The 23800-nt window shown below is 34.8% G+C and overlaps 1 protein-coding gene across 1 annotated transcript in view; it reads left to right on the top strand.

Moving 5' to 3' along the window:
• Positions 1-23800, top strand: part of Pawr (pro-apoptotic WT1 regulator) — a 116085-nt gene that overhangs the window by 1373 nt on the left and 90912 nt on the right. The gene's annotated exons all lie outside the window — the stretch shown is intronic.

Here is a 23800-nt window from a genome sequence, read left to right as displayed (position 1 = left end):
GGCAGCAGCATCCAATTAGATGACTGGTAAAAGAATTTTTAGTGTATAATTGTACCTCCATTTGTGTAAAACAAAACAATTCCAAACAAGTGTGAGTTACTTTAATAGAGTCTCAAGTGGATGGGATGTGGGTTCAACTGTCTTTTTCTCCCAGAGGAGCTGCATCTTTTTCTCATTGGCTCTCTAGATTTTGCATTTCCTTCTGTACTGTTGGCCTTCACATTTACTCAGCTTTGCTGCAAGCCACTGTATAAACTATTAGGAATTTCCTAACTTTAATTATGGCTTAAGGAAAAACACTTGCATTAAGCTAAGCAATAACTTTTGGTGATAAATTGAGGCACTGTCAAATAGACCTCAACTTTTAAATATTAATGATTTCCATACGTGAAAAATCAGCCTTGTCTCTGTAGGGTATATTTTAATATGAATGTTTCTGAGAGGTTTTTATCAGCCACCAGAACTGTCCTCTGTGGTTTGTTACTTCCCATAAAGTATGTTATTCATTAAATTGTTTTAAAAGGAATTCGTAAGAGTGGTAATCAAATTTTCAGGCTTTTTTTTTCTTAAAAATATGACAATTAAGGGGAAATTGAAGACAAGTCTTTGGAAAAATTACATTCCCCAACTTTATTTTTAAATAACTGATGGTTTAAATGGAAGAATTTATCATTTTTAGTCTTTTATTCATTGTTCATCTGACAAGGGTCTTATTTTGGGAAATATCTTGGCAGATGTTAAACTTCACTTTTTGTCTGGCTGCTTGTGCTAAAATTATTTTTCAAGTACTTTTTAAAAACCAAGAGTAATGTTTACTAGGGGAAATAAGTAGGGTGTATCTTATGAGAGCCTAAGAAACATCTTTTGTTAAACTGCTGCTTTGATTGAGGGAACATAGTGCTGAGAATGTAGATGACTCTCCACTACAATTGGGTCTAATACTCTGGAATGTTTTTCGTTTGGGTGTTGGCAACTCCTAAATTTAATCTTCCTTAAAAACAAACAACCCAAGGTACCATTTTTTTTTTTTTTTTTTTTTGCGTTTGGAATTTGAACCTTTTTCATTGAATAGGGAATTGAGAAGTGCTTTCTTTTAGTGGTAACTGGTACGATCTTTTCCAAGGTGTCGGACCCAGCAAAACATACACTACTTAATCACAGTATTGTATCTAGTCAGCGAACATACTTTTTCGGTGGCTTCATTTACCATATTTTTAGTTCTTTTGAAAAAGGTTTTTAAGTTGATTTTAACAGTGATAAAACATATAGGCAAAATTGTGCTGGTGAACCATTTTCACTTTAAATTGTTAATTTTTTAGAATTGTATTTCATGTCTCCTACTTTTCCACAATCATAATGCTTCTTCCTTGGAGGATTTTGTGTGATACAATTTAATGCTCTTGTTTAAAAAGCCATTTTACATTTTATCAACTTTTCAAGTATTAAAGGATTTTTTTCTTTTTTGTCTTTTTGAGACGGTCTCACTATATAGTTCAGGCTGACCTTGGGCTCGCTTGGTAGCCCAGGCTGGTCTCAAACTTGCAAATGATTTTCTTGCCTCAGCCTCCCAAGTGCTGGGATTACAGGATTGTGCCACCATGCTCAGTTTGTAGGTATTAAAAATATTATAAAATGATGGAGATCATTTTATAATACAAAATACATTTATAGTTTAATGTAATAACATTACATTAAAATATACTTACAGTTTAATAACATTTTTACTTTAATACGGTATTTCCAACTGAGTTTTTCTTCTTTTAGTTGTTGACAAACAACTTCCTTTAAGAAGTACATATTAACCATTTGTGTGATGAAGTTATCATGACTCTCTTTTAACTTATTTTAATAGATTATTATGTAATTTTGTAAAGGTATGTGACAGTGCCCAAAGATGCTAAAATCAAGTAAGAGATAATTTTAATTGTCTGATGGAGGATGGGCTATAAGGGGGGCACTATGTGTGACTTTATAAGTACCACATGCCCTTTAACATGAGATAAACTTTAGTTTTCATTTATTAGAAAAATTTTAGAAATCTTTTTCTCGGAGTTTTAACTTTTTCTATTTTTTGGGTAACAGCTTGACTGAATTGGACTTTTTTTTTGTATTGGGAATTGAATTCAGTACCATGTGCCTGCCAGGCAGATGCTGCACTACAGAGCTATATCCTAGGTTGAACTGGATAATTTGGATGTGACAAATCCTGTCTGCAATTTTTATCAGATATGACAAATGTTGATTATGTCTCTTTTTAGTACACTTACACTAAGCTCTGGAGCAAACAAGAATAAGGCAGAGTATATTCTCAAGGAACAAAGCAGTAATTTAGAAAGTAATATAAGGCATAATTTACATGAAAAACTTTTAAGTATTAAAAGCAAATGTAATGTAGCATAGAAGGGATGATTTAGTAAAAATACTGTGTGTTTACTGAGTGGGTGTGGTGATGCACACCTGTAATCCCAGCACTTGGGAGGCTGAGACAGGAGGATCATCTTGAGGGTTCTAGGCCAGCCTGAACAACATAGCAAGCAAGACCTTGTCTCATGCCTGCTCCCTCTACCTCAAATGCTGTGTCTAAAGGGATGACTGGGCTGGGAGCATCTATAAAGAACAAGCGTTGAGGAAGGTCTCATATTTCTGTGTATTATGTACACAGAAATCTTCATGCATATATACATAACAGTATTCAAAGTGTCAGGACGCAGTGGCTAACTCCATGAGCACTCTGATATGTGCAAATCTTAAAGAAATGCTCCTTGTGCTGATTTCTTGCACTATCCTCCAGACCTCATGATTTAATGGGTCTGGGATGGATCCCAGATATTAATATTTTTATAAGCTCTCCATGTAATTTTAATTTGAGTCAGAGTTAAGCTATTAGGATTTAGTCCAGAGATACAGAAATGAATGCAGGCTTTGCCCTCAGAAAGTACTCAAGTAAAAAATGAAATATGGTAAGTACAGAGAAGAGCACAGCCCAGCCAGTCCCTGAGCAGTGATACCACACTCAAAGAGGAGGGGGGATAGTTGAATGTATTTTAGACAGTTGTTTTTTTTTTTTTTTTTTTTTTTTTTTTTTTTGTCTTTTTCTTTTTTTTTTGGTACCGGGGATCGAACTCACGACTGCCTGCTTGCAAGGCAGGCGCTTATGCCGCTGAGCTAAACCTCCAGCCCCTATTTTAGGCAGTTGTACAACTCTTCTCAGAGTGCTTACAAATGTTTACAATTGAGAAGGGTTAATAGTGATGGCTACCATAGAATATGTAATGTTTTAGTAGATAGGGATAGCACTGAAATTTTTTTTTGTTTTGGTCTTTTTTCCTTTTTATCGGTACTGGGGATCGAACTCACTACTGCCTGCTTGCAAGGCAGGCACTTATGCCGCTGAGCTAAACCCCCAACCCCTGAAATTTTGATTTAAGAATGAAAGTTAATATATAAAACTGTTTGCATACTGCTTGATTAAAGTGCTTTGCGTGCTGTCTTAATGCACATTGTGATCTCCCGTGGAAGTTACTTTTTTATCCCGATTTCCAATGGAGTAAATAGAGGCCTCAAGTTTAGATAACTCAAGATCGCATAGGCCTAAGTACGTATGATTATTATGTCATTAAAAAATCCTACAGAACATAAGATATATAGGAGCATTATTTTAAGTGTTTTTGTAGTTTTTTGTGTATGTATGCATCTGGGAACAAGGTTTTTAAAAAACTAACCTATTTTACATTAGTTAGTATATTTTTCTTTTTCTTAACATTTTATTAAAGGTTATTTGTAAGTAATTTAAACATTTGAAAGAAATAGTGAAAATGTGATGTTGAATAGAAATTAAGATCAGGTCTGTAGACTCAGATTAGTTTTTGATACTCTAATGCATTGTTTGCTTGGCAAAAATTTGAACATCATGCCACCAGCAAAACACAGATTTAGTTTTGGCTAGAGATTGAAAAATGCAGTTATTTAATATGTTGTTTTTCTGTCAGAATGGCTTTATTACTCTATAATTTGAAGTCAGGATAGCAAAAGGGAGGATTTAAAATACAGAAAACACATAAATACAACAGTAGGCCCAATTATTCAGGGTTTTTATTGAATATCACATAGGACATGTTCCATTTAATAAACTTTATAAATCCTGGTAGATTAAGAAATGCATTTTGGTATTCCCGTTATGTTCCAGACTATCTGCTGTTCTGTGTAAGGAGAGAAACTAATAATGATTCAGAGTTGGAGAAAATTTGACTTGTGAATGAGATGTAAACTGTGAGACTGCTTATTAAGAATTAAGCCCAACTTTCTTAAATACCAGCTTTACTGGTAAAATAAAGTGAACTTTTAATATTATCAAGATTTGTAATGAATTATTTGTGTGGGATACTTCTTACAATAAAAATAATGTAGATGACATTGATGGTGTGCTTATTAACTACTAGGTACTTTGGATATAATGGTGTGTTTAATTATCATTACAGTAAAGGAAACTGGGCTAAGAAGGTAGTTACTTGACTGAAGTCATATGTGTAGAAAGAAGTAAGTAACCATCCTGATACTTGTTTTTGATTTGGAGTGTGTGTCTGTGTGTGTGTGTTGCTGCCAGTTGAACCCAGGGCCTCATGCATTCTAGGCAAGCACTCTAGTGCTGAGCTTCACACATTGCCATTTTTCAAATTGAGACAGAGTCTAAGTAACAATTATTTTACTATACTTGAAAGCACCACACACTGTATGTTTAAGAAGTAACAAAGATAATCTTATAATTAGTAAATTATAAGATAATTTTATCAAGATTACTGAAACAGTTTCTATTGAATTTGAAATTAGACTTAAAAAATGAAATGAGACTTTAGGGAAAAAATTCTGAGAGCAAGTAAAAGTATAGAAGGTGTCATTTAAATATTAAAAATTCTTATCAAGATAGTGGGTGGTTTATGCCCGTTATTATCTTTTTTTTATTGATATCAGGGATTGAACTCACGACTGAATGCTTGCAGAACAGGCGCTTATCCCACTGAACTAAATCCCCAACCCCTACCTTTTATTATTTCTTTGATTGTTTTTAGCGCTTATGATGTATACAGACCACAAAGTAATTCTGATCTTAAGTAGTAATGGTATGTGATGTTTAAGTTAAACTAGTAAAGTGTTAGTGTTTGAAGTATTCTCTTTTTTGAAAATTAAAACATGGCATGGTGGCGCACTCCTGTAATACTAGCACTTGGGAGGCTGAGGCAGGTGGATTGTTGCAAGTTGAGGACCAGCCTGGGCTACAAAGTAAGCCTGAGGGCAATCTGAACTGCATAGCGAGAGCCTGTCTCAAAAAGCCAAAAAAACCAGAAAGAAACGAGATATATCCATCATAAATACACTTTTTAAACTAAATACACAGTTTGATGTCAGTAGTAGAATATTTGCCTGTCATGCATGATTCTTGAATTCTACCCCAACATCACAAATAATAACAAAATATGTATTGTTTTATTTATTTTAGTGATTTTTAGTGTATTCACAAAGCTGTGCTCAAAGTGCTTTTATATTTTCATCTTAATCTTTTTTCTTATGTTCCTTGAATTTTTGGTGCTTTTAGCAGTGGTATTGAAAGCATGAGAAGCTAATAATCTAAAATAGTTCAGTATGTCTTTTACACATTACAAGCAGAGAAGAAAATATGGTAGAATCTTTTCTTATTTAAATTTCCTAAAACTTAGGCTTCTATACTGTTAATTTGTATTGGAGTATGTGTAAATTTACTTTAACGTAATGTTTATCTTTATTTACATTTTTACATTATCTTTCATCTAGATATGTAAAGCTGTATCATTCAGATATTTGGGTACATCAATTCATAGTTAAAAAATAGAGTTTTAGGCTGCTTATGGTTAGTTATATGAAACTATGTCCTGAAAGATGTGGTAGTGGAGGCAGAGACCATCTGTGCCAGTATCGTCTGTGTTGTTTATTTTGTGTTATTTTAAATAGTTATTTTTGTGGTGCTGGGATTGAACCTGTGGACTTTGCACCGAGCCACATTCCCATCCCTTTACAAAAATCACTTATTTAGGACAGAGTCTCTAAGTTGCCCAGGCTGGACTACAAATTTACAATCCTTCGGCTTTAGCCTCTCAAATTGCTGGGATTACAGTTCTGTGCTGTTTATTTTAGATGTGGCTTTCTGGGATCCTCACTGATGGGAGAAATTACCTGACAAAGTATTTTACCGTGTTTTGAAGTAATTTGTGTATACACTCATGTTTGGAAAGAACTGACCTAAATGCCATGTATTACATTTCCTGATCATTAAATGCAATTGAGCAGAGTATGGTGGCTCATGTCTGTAATCCTAGCACTCTGGGAGACTGAGGTAGATGGATCACAAGAGTGAGTCCTGCCTGAGGAATTTAGCAAGATCCTGTCTCCAAAAAACAGTTGGGATATAGTTCAGTATGACAGTCCTGGGTTCAATCCATATTAAAACAAAAACAAACAAACAAAAAATTGATACTGGTTAGCAGCATTGTTGTATGACTCAAATGTTTGTGAAAATGTCATACAAATACTCAAATTACACTTACTATATAGGTTATAGGAGAGCCTGTTGTTGCCTAATGGAAACTTCTTGTGAGGATAGTAAACATTCTCATTTTTCCATTTAAAGACTTGATAGATATTTTAAAAGAGACAACTTGAGACTGTTTAATGTGTAGTCAGAATTTAACTTTCACTGATTCTTCGTTTTTAAGTCTCTTTAAGGAAAAGTACGTATTTAGCAATTAGCAATTCAAATTCTTAAAACAATTTTTTGGCCATTTTATCAAGTTGTTGTCAAGTATAAGAATTGTTTTCCAGCCATTCTTTTTCTTGCATGCCTGTAATCCTAGCACTTGGGAGGCTGAGGCAGGGGGATCACTTTGAGGTTAAAGTCAGCTTGAACTGCAAAGTATGACCCTGACTCAAAAAAAAAAAGTTTTTCTTTTGTTCCAACTGTTGGCCTTCTGGATTAACAACTGGTTCTTAGCATATTGGGTTAACTGCTGAGGCAATTTTGACTTTTTAAGTTTTAGATAACTATATTATGGCTGTGATACTTTCTCCTTAGCGTAAAGATACACTGGAAGCCAATAAGAATGAATTTATAGTTCTAAAACTAGCAAAATCAGACAACTTCAAAAGTAGAATCAACTCTAAAATTTAAATATTAGCATGTAAATTGGCCAGTAAATATTTATTGTGATTGTTTTTAGAAATTTCATGCAGCCAGCTTTCATGGGTTATCATGTATTTTTCAGTAATAGTCTTGTGTTGAATTAAAAGAAATAAGGTAGTTACATTTTGTTAATTATTTTATTAGGGTTTACTTGAAATGATCAATTGGAGTTTGTTGTAGATTGTAGTAATATGGTAACTGAACATTTGTTTTTAGGGTGTTCATAATAACTTGTAGGAAATTAAGTGAATAGGATAAACAAAAATAAAATATAGTGTGAAGATGTTTTGTAATAAAATTGTATAATTTAAGACTAAGCAGTTACTGAGCATATAAGCAAACTGTGGTACTTACTATTTCCTTTAAAATCTGCACATTATTAAGTATGAATTGATTTTTTTCGTCACTCTTGGAGTTTGAGATTTTGGTTATTGTTGGGTTTTTTGAAATAGGGTCTCACAGGCAGGCCTTGAACCTGCTCCATAGTTCAGATTGGCCTCAAACTCATAGCAGCCTTCCGGTCTCAGCCTACAATAGGCATATGCCACTGTGTATCCAGCATTTTTCATTGTATTGAGAAAGACTGTAAATCTTGTTAAGAAGAACAGAATAAACATGCAAAACATGTTAATTGGTGTTGAATATGAATAAAAAGTAAGATTATATTAGCTGAAACAGTCACAGAAGTTACTTTTAGATTTTTAAAGTCTTAACAAGACTTCCTGATACCATATAATGCAAGTAAGGTAAGCAAGATTTAAATAATCTTAAATTAATTTTTTCTTCTGGTAAACATAATGTGTTAAAATGGTATGTTTAGTATAAGTTTTTTTTTTGTGTAAGTTAAAGAAAAAAAACCCTTTCATAATGTATTTTATGTTGTTCCAAGTTTATTTCTGTGTGTGTGTGTGAGAAGTCATAGTGTAAATACGGAGTTTTGTGTGTATTTAGTAACTCACCATGAAACACTTTTATGGTGGTAGTATTTGTTATTAAAATGCGCAGGCATTATTGTTTTAGGAAAGGGCCCTACTGCTTCTTTGCCCTATTACTTGTCTTTCAGATGGGCAGAATAGTAAATTGTCTTAAAATGCCCAATCTTCAAGAAAAGTGTCTGGGTCATTCAAAGTCATGCACAGGGACCTTTCTGTAAATGGTATACAAGGGTTTTTCTCCTTCTCTGTAAACTTTGAACATAACTGGAAAATTGGTCGCCAGAACTAAAGTAATTGTATATGAATGCATGCTCTAATTTAGCCTAAAAATTTCTGAAACTCATTTGGATATGGAAGTTTGAAAACTCCATTTGAAAATGGAGTTAATCTTCAAAGAATTTGTTAATAGCATATAAAAAGCAAGAAACCAAATCAGACTTGTCAGTTTACACTTGTTAAATGTTGTTTAGGCCACAATGATACATTTACACCCATGTTTATAGCAGCACAGTTTGTAATAACCAGATCTTGGAAACAACCTAAATGCCCATCGACTGAGGAATGGATAAAAAAGATGTGGTATTTTTATATAATGGAGTACTATTCAGCATAAAGAATGATAAACTGGACATTTTTATAGGTAAATGGATGTGCCCTGAGAACATACTTATTAGTGAAGTAAATATGTCACACGTGTACAAGCATCATATTGTTTAATTAGCATGTAAGGAAAAAATACGTATTTTGTCCCAGAGAGAATGACTTCAGCCAAGCATGACTCAGGCCACACCTGTCTTTAGCTAACTCACTGTGAGCCATTTTGAGTTGACTTTTGGATGTCTTAAGAAATTTTTGATGTGCTATAAGGTTTGGGTTTTTTGCATGTGGATATCCAGATGTTCCAGTACATTTATTGAGAGTACAATTCTTTCTCCACTTAATTGCTTCTGCATCTTTGCCAGAAATCAATTGTTATGTGACTGTCTATTTTGGGAGTTTATATTGGTACCTTGGTGGTTTGTCTATGTTGATATCAATGCCATTTTGTCATGATTGGTGTAACTTTGTGATAAATCATGGGATTGGGGAGGGTTGGAGCTCTAATTCTGTTCCTTTATCAATGTTGTTGAGACTATTGAGTCTTTTCTATTTTCACAGGAATGTAAAATCAAGATGTTAATCTTTATGAAAAATGATGTTGGCAGTTTGATAAGAGATGGTGTTTTTTGATCTTTATTTTCTTCTATTTGTTTTTTGTTTTATTCTGTTTAATTTCTCAAGGAAATATATGACAATGTTTCATAACTTTTCTAATAAATGTACATGGTGTTAAAAAATTAAAACAATGTTCAGGGATACATAAATACTATTATAAATATATTTTACTTTGAAAAAGAGCTGAAGTATTTTATATAAATGTGGGTGTAAAAGGTTAGTTTATGAGTTACTGCAAAATGGCACCAAGTGGTGCCCGTGGGGATGATGTGACTTACAACATAGGCAATGAGTTGAGGTACCCACTACATGTTTGAGGTGTGTATTTTAATGCATTCTGGTTGCAATTTTCTGTGTTTACCTAGTGTTTCTTGCATTTATGTATAAGGAAATGCCAAATCACTGTTACGGTGGCATCTTGTTCCCTACCATATTAGTTGCATGGGAACAGATCCATTTTTTTTTCTTTTTCGTTTTTATCGGTACCAGGGATCGAACTCACGACTGCCTGCTTGCAAGGCAGGCGCTTATGCTGCTGAGCTAAATTCCCAGCCCCTAGATCCATTTTTTAAATCAAGTGTGTGTGTGTTTGTGTGTGTGTGTGTGTGTATCCCTAAATCTATATCTTTATGTGTCTATTTCCATGTCAGTCTAAAGTTAAAACACGACAGTGGAAGGTAAGTCCAAGTAATGACAGAGAAAAAGGGTAGGGGAAAGAAATGGTTAGGAGTGAGAATACTGACTTTAAAAGAGTACACTGTAGTGATTGCTGGGGTAGCAGTGGGAAGGAAGGGATCGATGTGAGAGGCATTTCATTGCTCTTAAGTGTACAGCTAGGTGTTTTGCGGAAAAGTCTTTAGAAATAGTTTAGTCCATTATAAAAATTAAATGGTATTCTCAGACTGCTTTTACTACAGTTGTACCTTATTCTTACATTTAGTTGAATCTGATCATGTATTTTCCTCACCACAGCTAATATGTACTTCTACCTTTGGGAGACCTTATTTTATTCTGTGTCTGTTAAATACTTAATTTTTACTTCTTGGTTCATCATTCCATTAATTTGCTTCACTTTTACTCTTCTAAAGAAGACATTGTCTTCACCTACTGAATCTCGTATCATTGCTCATTTCAACTTTATTACAATTAATTTCCCTCCCTGTGACTTAATAGCCAGGTGTGACAGTTTGCCATTTTCATATTTGGCCTCTGTAACATTTGTACTTGTCCTCCCATGTGTGCTTAGCATTTTTGTTAGGTTTTTTAAAAGTTGGTTTATTCAAAAACATTAGTGTTTCTGCTGTGTCAATCAGGCTTAATGCTATGAAGATACTCACTTTATTCCTTAAATGCTTAAGAAACTTCCAGTCTTTTCTCAAGAAAAATAGTAACAAGAACACTTACAATTCAATAAGATAAAAATGATGATGGAGAAAATTTTGAACAAAGCACTGGGTTTGTACAGAAAAGGTACTATTAATTATATAAAGGAAGTCAAGAAGGGCTTTACGTAAGAGGAGGCAAGATTGTGCCTTTAGACTTAATTGATGTGAAAGATTTTCTAAGTGGAAATAAGCCTGCCAACATACAGAAGAGCAAAAACAATGTGCAGAGGTACAGAACTTGGAAATAATAACTTTGTGTTATATGTCTCTGCTCCCATGTGTTATTTCTGATCTTTACATTAACTCACAAGGTAGTTGTTTTTGTTCTTTTTTTTTCCCCTGTCGTCATTTTACAAGATGAGGAAGTTGAGCCTCAATGAAGTTGTGACTTGCCCAAAGGCTCTCCTGGGAGAATTTGAATCTGATTCCAGATATATTTTTGGATACCAGTACCCACACGTTGGTCTTCATTGTTGGAAATAAATAGGAAATGTTCTAACACAAGAAATTTTGATGTGAAGAATTAATGATGAGGTGTGAGTGGAGAACACTTAGTGAAGAATAACATGGACCACTTGTCCTGGATCTGAACGCCATACCAAGGAGCTGAGACTTTGTTCTGCTGTTCCTTTGTTAGTATGTGCACTGGGCACTTCCTTGCTTTGTCCATACCTGTTTATACAATAACTTTGATAGTACTGGAAAGGGAAATGCTTCCCTGTTTCATATGGGTTAATTAAGTTGATTTTCTTGGTCTGGACAGGTACCTTTACAAGAGTAGCAAACAACATAAAATCTGTAAAAATAGTAGACATAGAATAAATAAATCTGAACTTCCACATAGGTTAGCAAGCAACTGATGGTATGGGCTAAACAAAGTTGTATCAAATGCTTCTCTTGACTGAAATGAGTAAATTTGTGAATGAATTTGAAAGTAGACTGAATAGAGTAGAGATGAAGGTTTCTATTAGATCACCTGAGTTTGATCTGAGTGTTCGGACCAACCATGGTGTAGATTAACCATGGAAAAATGTATAGGTTAATACCATCTCTTGAGTCTGGACTTGGCTGTACAATTAATATAAAAGTATTCCATTCTTAGATTCTTCCCATTCTGAAAATGTAAGTGCTTAAGGATGAATGTTGCCCAGGTGTTATTCAGCTTCCACAAATGTTTCTTTTCTCTCCTTTGCTCCCTCTTGTATCTTCAAGGAAATCAGGTGCTTCTCTAAACCTTGTTTTAGATATAGTATTTATTTATTTATTTATTTTGTCTTTTTCATTTTTATCGGTACCGGGGATCGAACTCACGACTGCCTGCTTGCAGGACAGGCGCTTATGCCACTGAGCTAAATCCCCAGCCTAAGTATTTTTGATGATAAAATTAATGCGTTATTGTAGAAAATTTTAAATCACCCAAATCAGAATTGTACAAGGTTAATTGCAGGTTACCATTTTAAAATTTGACTCATTTTCTTCCTTTTTTTAATATATTGGAGTTATGTATTATGTAAACTTTTCTAACTGATAATCATTGTATCATTTATCATTGTATCATTTTAAGCTTGTTTTGAAGGAGGGGTATTTATTACATTTTGTTGTTTATTACATTTGTAATGTTTATTACATTATTACATTTTTTGAATATGATTTCTACTTTCCAATGTCACCTGTTACTTTGTAATTTTGTAATATAACTCTTAGAATTATTTTTAGAAGCATATATACAATAAATATTTGTTTAGAAATTTAATCATTTTAAAAATACTAATAGGACCTTTTTGTTGCCAGTATGTTATGAACATCTTTACATATCAATAAACATGTAGCTGTGTTGTTATTCATGACTACAGAATAAACTATAATTTGAATTATAGAAGTTACCATAATTGTAATTACCATAATTGACCACCTTGCCTAGTATATATTATATATTGGGCATTGAAGCAGGCCTTTTGAACATTCGAGTTGCTACACCTGTTCTGTTAACCAGTGCTGCCAATATGTGGGCAAACTCAAAGTTCATGATTTTTGTCTTTGAGTAATTTTAACCTAAGGAGAAGTAAGGTACATAGGACAATTCTATGTTGAAGGTTGTATATAACAAAATATGAAATATTAGGCTATACTATTAATACAGAGATGTGGGAGATCCCTAGTGGACTGAATAGTCTGGGAAGTTTTGTGGAGGAAGTGTGAGGTTATTGATCCTGAAGTACTGATTGAAATTGATAAATGAAGAGAGTTATATTTCAAGTCATGACGGCAGAGTAGGCAATGGTACAAACCTAGATGGGGCAGAGCATATATATTAGTAAGGTAGTCGGTGATATTGGGGGAAGTAGAATGCTGAAGGAGCTTAAAAATGAGTCTCAGGCCGGGCATGGTGGCTCACGCCTGTCATCTCAGCACTCGGGAGGCTGAGGCAGGAGGATCATTGCGAGTTCCAGACCACCCTGGGCTACAAAGTGAGCTTAAGGGCAGCCTGAACTGCATAGAGAGACCCTGTCTCAAAAAGACAAAAAAAAAAAAAAAAAAAAGTCTCAGGATTTTAGATGGAGAACTTGAATTAAGTTATGTTGTTACTATGAAAGTAGCATTTTAGTAAAATAAGTTGTTTGCTCTGGTGCACAAATAGGTTGGAGGAGAGTACTGAAGTGAGGATGTTAGTTGAAAGTTGTTACCGTGCCCTAATTGGGGATACATGTGAAACCATTAGAATGCTGTAGCAGAATTCATTTTATTAATATGTTCTCAATTTTCCTCAGTTGGAGTACATAAGGGCACTTATTATCTTCAGTTATTATTTGATGCTTATAAAAAAAACAGTTAAACCGGCAGTCACTTATACTACAAGCTGGCTTTGAGAACATTTTATTACCTTGAGTATGGATGGAAAAAGATATTTGTATTTCAGAATAAATATATCATATTAATAATAGGTAACACTGTCTACTTACGGAGCTGCTATTTTAATTCTGTAATATGTATTAACTTATTTAATTTTTAGAACAGTTCTAGGAAAGTCAGTGCTATTATTTCTGTTTCACATATGAGGCAAGCAAGACAGAGAGGATAAGCCATATTGAATTTCTGATTTAAATAATTAGTTGTTAACTTTGCCGTTACCTTGATTTTTTTCCTTCCTGTGCTTCCAACTTCACAGTGGATTCAATATCATCTTTTAGAGCTACCATAAGAAAAAACAGTGTTCAGCTTGCTTTAATGTTTTTAGTTTGAGTTTGCTTTACTGCAGTAAATGCTGCATGTGAAAAAAGAAGCCAAAGACCTTATTTAAGGTAAGATAAGACCTTACCTTAAAAAAGCAGTAGGTGATTTATAAAACCCAGTAGGTGATTTATAAAATTGAAAGTGCAATTTACCATTGTTAGTCCATATGGACATAATCTACAATTGTAAGATTATGAAAAACCTGATTTTTGGAGGTGGGGGCATGTATTCCAAAGCAGATGGTAAGCTTAGTGATTAAATTCCATGGGGAAAATAAACTAGGGAGATAGGCTAGAAGTAGGGGCCATAAAGTGGTGCTGGTGTTTTAGGATTGTCAGGGATGACTTTTCTGAAGCAGGGGTTTGAGTTGAGGTCTGAATTTTGGAAAGGAGGTAGTTGTTTGAAAATAGGGGCATGGCCTAAGGAAAAATCTTCTAATTAGAGCGTTCAGAAATTGCAAAGGCCTTGAGGCAGGAAGCTTCTTGTAAGTATTCATTCCTTCTTTCCCCTTGATTTCATTTCTAGATGGCAGGGTATTTGGATTTAGAGCTGGTACTTCCACCTTAAACACACAGAACATAAAAGCTGTATTTTATTTGATTTTCTTGTACCGGGAATTGAACTCACAATCTCGTGCTTGCCAGGCAAGCATTTGTGCTGCTGAGCTATATCCCAGGCCTGTAGAGACTATATTTTAAATATATTGATTAAAACCTTTTTGCCTTAAATTTGTGCACACGATTATCCTTAGATGTATATGCTTTTTGTCTTATTGCCGAGACATAATACCTGACACTCACATTTTCCAGGAGGAGATATTTACTTAATTTAGCTCTTGGTGTCAGTAAATGGTCAGCAAGCAGCAGAGTAGGAATACTATTGTCTAACTTTTCTCATCAGTGAGACATAATACCCGATACCCACAACTCAAAAGAGGAAAGGTTTATTTTGGCTCACAGTTTCTAGAGGTTTCAGTCTGTAGTTGATTGGCTCCAAGGAAGAATGACATAGCAGAGGGGCATAGCAGAAGAAAAGGTACTTAATGTTGCGACACTTGGGAAGCAGAAAAACATCAAAGGAGGCAGGCAGGGAGATAAACTCTTTCAGGTTATGCCCCCAGTTTACTTGTCTGTTTCAACCAGACCTTTGCCTCCTTATAGCAAATCAGCTCATAACCCAGTCACCTTCCCAAAGCCTCACCTCTGAGCATGTGCAACTCTTGCCGAACATCCGGATATAAACCACAGAGAGTATGGTGGAGCAAAACTGCTTATTTTATTGTGGCCAGAAAGCAGTGCAGGGGTCCAGTGACAGAGGTGAGGGACCAGAAATAGACTGCAAGACCATGTCTTCATGACCCACCTAGATTCACCGGGAGGCATGCTTCACAAATCTTTGGAGGGATCTCAAAGTGACTCAGTCAAGTGCACACTGCATCATAACTGCCACCCATGTTCCGTTCCTTTTCGACTTTGCACCCAGACAAAACTCCTTAAACCATATTTAATTTCCAGATAAGATAATAGCAAGTTTATAATTTCATTTAACATATTACAGCTGGGAATGCAACAGTTTTTTTTTTTTTCAATTCCTTCCCAAAGTGTATAAATAGTTTCAGCATTTTTCAAAAGTTCGAGTTCAGGTCACTTCTGAGACTAGCTGTGAACCTCTGTAAAAGTAAAAAATATTACATATCCCTAAGATAAATTGGCATAGGGTAAAACATTTCTATCCCAAAAGGATGGAATAGTGAGATAGAAAAGAATTTGACCCAAAGCAAGAGTTGACACCCAGACTTGAGGTCCTGTAACTTCATAACTAACGTGGGGCACATGTGAGTTCCAAAAGGCTTGGGCAGTCCCACTTATATGGCCTTGCTGGTTGTAGACCACCCGGCCTCTCTTTTGAACTGGCTTCACTCATAACCTGCAGCTATTCTGTACATACATTCCACATTTCGGGAGTCTCAACTTCTTGGGATTTCCATTGTACCTTTGATTTCATTCCCCCACTTTCACTGACTTCCCTCTCAGGTACTCCTTGATTGACTGTCTTGACCTTCCTTTGAAATCTGGGTGGAAGCCTCCGTGACACCACAACTCTTAAATTCTGCACAACGGTAAAGCCAGTATCATGTGGACAGTGCCAGAATGTGCTGTCAGTGGAAGCAGTAGCCGTGAACTTGGTCATGGATGTAGTGGCCTTTGGGTGGCTACATGGCTGAGCATAGCAAAACAAATCCCTGTGTTATGGTTTGTGTTCAGATGGCTCCCTCAAACTTCATACAGTCATGGACCTAGCTGAGTCTGGCATTCGTGATTTATTTGTTTGACACTGGGATTGGTGGACTGAGTGCTGCACCCACCCAGGGGTGGAGCCTGTATTCAGTGTAAGGGTGGGAAGGAGATGTGCTTTGCTCTCTCTTTTGCCTTGTTTGCTCCTGCTGTTTGTGGTAGCCATGAATGGCTGCTCTACCATGCCATCCTGCCTAGGAGCCAGCTGAATATGAACTGAAACTTCCCAAACTGTAAGATAAATAAACCTTCTCTTCCCTAATTTTAAGTGTCATGTACTTTGTCTCAACAATGAGAGAAAAGTAACAAAGACACCCTGGAAACCAATTTCTTAGGAAGCCCTTCACAAACTTATGTCTCTGCTCAAATGAAAGGCTTACTGTAAGGCTAAAGGGAGCCTTAGATGGGTCTTGCAGATTCCTGACATGCCCTCAAAGCATCTTGTTCCTGTTCAAAGTTCTTAGTTTCTTTCTAATGACACTAATCTCTTTAGCAACCATATTTCCTCTTAAGCTCCAGCTTTTCACGTGATTCTTTTTGCACCATAAGATTTTGTACATTTTTGCCCCCAATTCTCACTATAAATCTCGCTGAAAACAGTTAGTAATACCCATGCCACAGTGTGAATGTGGGGTTGTTTTGAAGTTTATTCACCAGGTCACTTATTCTACTGCCCTTAGTCTCAGTGTCCTGCAAGTGTCAGAACATGGGCAAGATACAGACAAGTTTTCTGCCAGAATGTAACACACATGACCTCTCATCTGTCAGTGGAGTCCTTGGTCCCATCTGAAATTCCTGAGCCTGGTCTTTACTCTCCACGTTCTTATCAGCCTTTCTGTCTGCTTAGGCTGGGCCAGAGTTCCCTGTGATGCTCTGCCTAGGACATTCTAAGGCATTCTCTATCTGTATCTCCATAATTTACAAACTCTTCATACGAACCAGTTCCAAAGCTTCCAAACCACATGGTCAGGTACAGTAAGCCCTCTGGAACATAATTTTCTGTATTTGTTATCTTTCCTGTTACTGAGAATGCCAAACTTTTGTAGAAAAAGTCAAGCAAAGGAAAACAAGTTAGTATAATGAACCTTAAATATGAATGTATCACTCAGCTGCAATAATTCTAAATTTATAGCCAGTTTTATTTAATCCATTTCCTCTAGTCTTGATTATTTTGAGGCAATCCTAGATATGTCATTCATTGTAAGTGGCATGAATGATGAAGATTTCTTAAAAATAAACACAACCACATTACTGTTAAATGTAAATGAAGTAATTCCTTAATACTAAATGTCCAGTTATGTTCAGATTGTCACAGTGATCTGTTATTTTAATATTTTGTTCAAACAAGGACTGTAAGTGCAAAGTTACTGTGTCACTTTACCTTCTTTTTGTATCTTTACAATCTTTTTGTATCTCTCTGTCTCTTGTCTCTCTCTCATAATTCATTTGTTGAATAAAGCTAATTATTTGTCCTGTAGTTTTCCATCATCTAGATTTTGCTGATTGCATTCCTATGGTGGTTAATGTAATCCTCTGAATCCTTTATTTCCTGTAAATTAGTCAATTTAGATTTAAGCTAGAGATTTGATTAGATTCATTTTAAAAGGAAAAATATTTCATAGGTAGTATTTTACATTTGAATCAGAAAGAATATAAAAGTTGGTTTTCTTTCTATGATGTTGACCATTGCTGATGAATTGTCTATATCAGCTGTCACCAAACCTTTCATTCTTATGATTCTTTTATATTCTTAAAAAATTATTGAGCACTCTTAAGAGATTTGTTTAAATATCTTTATATCTAGTAGTGTTTGTCACATTAGAAATTCAAAACATAAATTTAAAAAATACCTGTTTATTCCTTTAAAATAACGGTAATGAATATTGAGAATGTGAATGTGTTTAAAAGCCAGGTAACATTTTAATATTATTGTGAGACTTCTTATATTATAGACCCCATGAAAGAGCCTTAGGAACCTACACAGGGTTCAGGGACTGTGCTTTGTTAGTTACTAATTTAGGATGATTTATTAGTGACCCCAGTTCTGTTTTTCATTTGAAACAGAATTTTTAAAAAACTCAACAGTTTAGTTATTCTGAGATACACTTTGTACAAATAAGGCTGTGTGAATGCTTGATTGTTTTCCTTTAGTGAGAAACTTTGTTTCCTTTTACCTTATGAGAAAGAGATGATTTAACCCTGTTTCTGCTAATTGAAGCCACTTCTACTTAGTTCTAGGAAGGTGACTATTAATACATTAGAGTTGCCTTCTTAAATTATTAAGATGCATTTTGCATTTTACAGGTTAATGTTTTGGCAATATCAGATAACATTATAACCTCCACAAGAAACTTGCTCACAGAGTTCTGAAAAGAATTAGAATCTTCGAAGTTATCAGATCCTGTCACCTGCTTGCTTTCTTAGAGAAATGTAAAGATTAACAAGATAATAACTTTTTTTTTTTTTGTACCAGGGATGGAACTCACGACCTCATGCTTGCCAGGCAGTTGCTTAGGCTGGTGAGCTAAATCCCCAGCACAAGATAATAACTTGTAAATTGTTTAAAATACTTGTTTATTATGAAATACGTTACTGTGAATTCCATAGGAGGAAAATTGTAGGCAGCCTTACAGAATGTGGAGTTTCATTATAATTTGATTTTTGCAAACTGAACTTCTAATATGCTTCCAGAATTACTTTGAAATTTTCAATACTCTTGAAGCAAGATAGGGAGTTGTACACTGTCAAAAATGATAAAACCCGGGGACCAAAACTTGAGATGGTTTGAAGTCTGGAGAGAGGAGATGTGTGTTGGAGTAGTGTAAGCAATTTATTAATTAGGCATAATCAAGTTTCAGTTTTTGTTCTTAAACACAAATGAAAGGGGAAGATCATCTTAATTCCTTACTTGTGGGTACTTGAGATGAAATGTGAAATCCAGTACTTAACAATTTTTATTTTAATTGACTTCTGGAATTTTTACAACACCATACAAGTATGTTGAGATGAGTTTATCGAGCCAACTATAGATCTTAAAATATTTGGCAGTTTTAATTGTTATTTAATGTGGGTTAGAAGAGTGAAGGATGTGAGTTGAAGGATGGAAGGAAGTTGAACCAAGTAGAATAATCTGCCAACAAAATAAATCTTTTCCAGTTAGATTTAATCTCTTGTTGCTTTTGGACCTGATGAAAATTGTTTAGAGATAAGAAGTTAATAATGTAGTTAAGATTTGAAAATGTATTTTGGTATATAGTATATTTGCGGGCCATAAGAAGATAAGAAAATTAATTTGCATTTATAAAGTTTCTTTTAAAAAAGTCAGATTTTTACTTTTGAGAATCTTACATGGTATTGTCATTCTATAGAAATACATCTCAGATTAAGAAAGTAAATCTTTTATTGTTTTAATTGTTTTTCTCTTCCATCTTCTGCACAGTTAATCCTATAGTATTATTAACTTTTGGAAAAAGAGTTAATGAACCCCTTCCAAATGGAGACTAGAAGACTTGTTATCCATTGTAAGTGATGAGTGCAGTGACTGAATGTTCACTGCAAAGTTTAAAAATGTTTTGGTTTATGTGAATAGTTGTATGTTGTTTATGCTTACACAGTCATCACTGTTGTCTGCTCCTATTTGTTTCCCTTACATTGCAGAGCTTTAAAAAACTGTCTAGTCTGACCTTTATGTAATTTATTATCACATTTAAGATTCTATTTTTAATATTACATTTAAAAAGCTTGACTTTCTAAAATATAATTTATGACCCCCCAAATAAGATAAAGGTGTGGGTTTAAAAAACATGGACAAAAGCCTTTTCAGAGGCAAACTCCAATAAATACGTGTTTTAGTGTATAAACTTGTTAACATGAATTTTTTGTTAATTTATGATTTAAAAGCACAGCATTTTGTAAAGGGAAAGGAATTATTGAAAACTGTAAAGGTAGTAAGGAAACCTTTGTTTTGAGTTTTTAGTTTCTGTACTTTTTTTTTACTTGAGAGAAAATTTTACAGTCAAAGTGAAAGAAGACAATTACTCGAATGATTTTCCTTTATCTCCAGATCAACAACAACAAATTCTCTATTGCTCCCTCAATGCTTGAAGTAGTTCTTGGATGACTACTGGGTTTTAAGGAGATTTAATTTGTACAGTGCTTTACAAGAAATGCTTCTTTTTGGCTTGTGTCCAGATGTCCCCCGCAGGGCCTACTGCAGTCATAAGTGGGGCTTTTTCAGAGGTGGCTGGATCTAAAGTATGTGATTAAATCATGGTGCAAGGTTACAATTAAGGGTGCTAAGATTAAGGGTGGGTGATCACTAAATCAGTCTACTGATTGGTTTGGCATCTCCCTAGTCTCAGTAGCCTGGGTAAAATATAAGGGACAGGCAGAGGCTTGTCTTGTCCTTTTCTTGCTGGCTTTGGTACCTTCTGCCCACTATGAACTGTTTTTCTTCTTCAGTGGCTGTCTGCCATGCCACATTACCTCTACAAACCCAGAGCTAAGTGAACTTCTCCACCTTTAATTTGGGGTATTGAGTATTTTGTCTCAGCAATGAGAAAAGTATTAAAAATAGCTTCTTTCTGAGGAGAGGGAATAGTCCTAAATTTCTTTCTAGGCTTAGGTTTTTTTTTTTTTTTAGAGACAGGTTCTCATTTTGAAGTGAGAGCTGGCCTTGAACTCAATATGTGGCCCAACTCCCAGGTGATCCTCCTGCTCAGCCTCCCAAGTGTTGGGATTACAGGTGTGCCCCAAGCCCAGCTAGGTCTAGTTATTTTTAATGGCAAATTTCTATTTGGAGTATGATATGGACTACTTTGATACAAGCTGTTACTTCATTGATAATTTCATTTTTGCAAAGGAGTCTCACTCATATTTGCAAGTACTTAATGAAGTTTGTGAACTGAGGTATGTATAATTTCTTTGTGGTAAAAAACATTCAAAATCCTTTCTTACAGCTTTTTTGAAATATATAGAACATTGTCTTGTGTTGTAATCACTGTACTGTGCACTGTGAACACCAAAACTTATTTCTTCTGCCACTGAGTACCCACTGATCGCTCCCTGCTAATCTCCCTGGCCTTTGGTTACCACTGGTTTATCTCAATTTCTTTAAGGTTAACTGTTTTAGATTCCACATATGAGTGAGATGATATGGTATTTGTGTTTCTGTGCTTGGCTAATTCACTTAATGGCATTGTCTCTAGTTCCACCTATCTATGTTGTTGGAAATGATGACAAGATTCATCTTTCTTGTGGCTGAATAGTGTCTGGAGATATCTATATATCCCAGATTCTTTTCTCAGCAGTTGATGGCCACAGCAGATGTGACTCTCCTTGTTGTCTATTGTGACTAGTGTTAAAGCAAGCATAGGAGGGCAGATGTGTCCTTAAACGTACTGATTTCAGTTCTTTGATTATATCTAGGAATGGAGTTGCTGGGTAGATCATGTGGTCGTTCTGTTTTTAATTTTTTGAGAAATGTCTGTATTATTTTTTAATAATGGCTAAACTGAATTACTTTCCCATCAGAAGTATACCCAAGGGTTCCTTCCCCCCGATACTTGTCAGCATTTAACATTTGTTTTTTTGATAGTAATTATCCTTTGTTTAGCCATTTTTTGTTTGTTTGGGTTTTTCAGACAGTCTCACTCTGTGATTCAGATTGGCCTTGTACTGTGTAACCCTGGCTGGCCTCAAACTCACAGCAGTCCTTCTGCCCCAACTTCCCAAGGGCTGGAACACCAGGTTTGCACCACCGCACCCAGTGATACTAACTATTCTCGAGTGAGATGTGATACCTCAGTGTGATTCTGACTTGCATTTCCTAGATGATTAGTGATGTAGAGCATTTTTTTGCACTACTGTTCATTTGTGTATCATTTGAGAAATAACTTCTTAGGCTTAGCCTGTTTTAAAATCAGATTGTTTCTGTTTTTGCTCTTGAGTTTCTTAGTATCCTGAATATTAACCTTGATCAGTTGTATAGTTTGCAAATATTTTCTCCTGTTCTGTAAGTTATTTGTTTTGTCTGTTGGTTGATTGCTTTGCTGTGCAGAAACTTTAGCTCGATGTTATCCTATTTGTTTACATTGCCTTTGTTTCCTGTTCATTTGGGATTTTGTCCAAAAAATTTTTGTCTACTTTTTTGTTATGAAGTACTATCCCTAAATTTGTTTATTTGTTTTTGACTTACATTTTAACAGTCCCCCTTGATTTCTTAAAGTTGTGGAAGCATCTAGGAAATGGTATTTTAAAAATGCTAATAATTTCATCGTAAGACAATGATTTCATGTTGTTTTATGAATACATTAGCTACTCTTCATTTGAGAGTTCTCATATGACAGATATTTGGGTAAGTGCTTTTACTTAACCCGAAGTCTGAAGATGGTTGGATGAAATCTCCATATTACTATTGAGAAAGCTGTTCATTTACCTAATTTTGTACAGTTAACAACTGATGGTGCTAAGATTGAAATTTACATTTATTTCACTAGAAAATAATGAATTTATAGATGTTTAAAAATACAGATCTTGTTTCCTTGGAATGGCCGTGGAATTCCTATAATTTGGTGTGTGTTTAATAAGTATTTTCAGATGAGATCTTTTGAAGTTCTTGTTAGTTTTCTGTCTCTTTTTTTCTCTCCTGTGCTTTTAAATGTTGATTTACACACTTGTTAATAAGTTAGTAAATTATTTTTGAGGATGAGGTGTTGCTATATTGCTTGGAATGGACTTAAACTATTGATCTTCCTGCTTTAACCTCCTGACTAGCTGAAACTACATGTATGGTTTGATTCACACATTTTAGAACTACTTCTGTATTTTTCTTCTCTGTCTTCTAGGAATTGGCCTACCAGGGAGATGGACACTATTTTATTACTTCAAGTTTGCAGATGTGTCAATGAATGTTATCTGGTTTGGTTCATGCCTTTGTGGGTTTCCTACTATGGGATCCATAAAGAACTTGGGTTATGTTTTGGTTTTATTTATGAGTGAGAGAGAGAAAGAGAATCAGAAAGATGATAGAGGAAAGCAAGGAGAATGGAATTTTAGTTTGGTTTGGAACTACGGTCCATTAGTGAAGTATATAGAACTAAAATGTTAGTGGAAGTAAGAGATTAATAATTGCAAGATGTCTAGGTTTAGAATCACAGGGTGACAGCTAGACTGTCTTGCATTTGGCAAATTAGCTGTATGACTTTGAGCAATGTCTTATTCCCTTTTTTTTTTTTTTTTTTTTTTTTTAGAATTCATCATAGTCTCTGCAGGGTTGTCAGGATCAAGTAAGATATTCTTTGTAAGAACTATTTTCATAAATGTAAAGTTTTAGCTTACTAACAGATTGGATTTTTTAACTTTGTACCTCTTTCACTGGAAAAAGATTTGTGTTATCTTACTGGTTTGTGTTTGTGATAGGTAATATTTAGACTCATTTTGGTGGTACACATTTAAATCTTACTTTGATTATGTTTGATTTATTTTCTCCTCTTTCCCCTATGTCCTTCCTCATCTGCACTGTTTACCTCCTTG

This window comes from Cavia porcellus, unplaced genomic scaffold, assembly GCF_034190915.1.
Source record: "Cavia porcellus strain 051 isolate PalLab524CR breed Dunkin Hartley unplaced genomic scaffold, mCavPor4.1 scaffold_8, whole genome shotgun sequence".
NCBI classification, from domain to species: Eukaryota; Metazoa; Chordata; class Mammalia; order Rodentia; family Caviidae; genus Cavia; species Cavia porcellus.
Note: the sequence above shows the minus strand (reverse complement) of the source record. Positions and strands in the feature narration are given on the sequence as shown.